Source organism: Penaeus japonicus, unplaced genomic scaffold, assembly GCF_977035675.1.
Source record: "Penaeus japonicus unplaced genomic scaffold, GWHDUDI00000001_assembly GWHDUDI00000007, whole genome shotgun sequence".
Lineage (NCBI taxonomy): Eukaryota > Metazoa > Arthropoda > Malacostraca > Decapoda > Penaeidae > Penaeus > Penaeus japonicus.
In genome coordinates, this window is record NW_028234409.1 from 29,305,704 (window position 1) to 29,306,088 (window position 385).

Genomic DNA, 385 nt, shown 5'->3' on the forward strand with positions numbered 1-385 from the left:
GTATGGATTGAGTCTTCACGAACTCCTAGTATAAGACACGATGGTGCTATTAAGTTTAGCTCACGTCCTACTATTTGATCTGGTATCCCCTTTATCTCACCATTTTAGATATAATGGAAAATTTAAAAAAAAGAAGAAAAAACAAAAGAAAAAAACAAAACATAACAATATATATATATATATTAATGATAACTTCTTCCTATATTGCCTGCATAGGTTTTCTTGTTAGGAAATTTGTATCACGCCAATGTGTGTTATCTGTAGGGAAAAAAAAGTTAGAAAAACAAAAGAATAATTGAACCCACTTTTGGAAAAAAATATATATATACCATATTACAATTGGTCTGTTTGTGTAACTATTCAGATTTGTAAATATTAACATTTG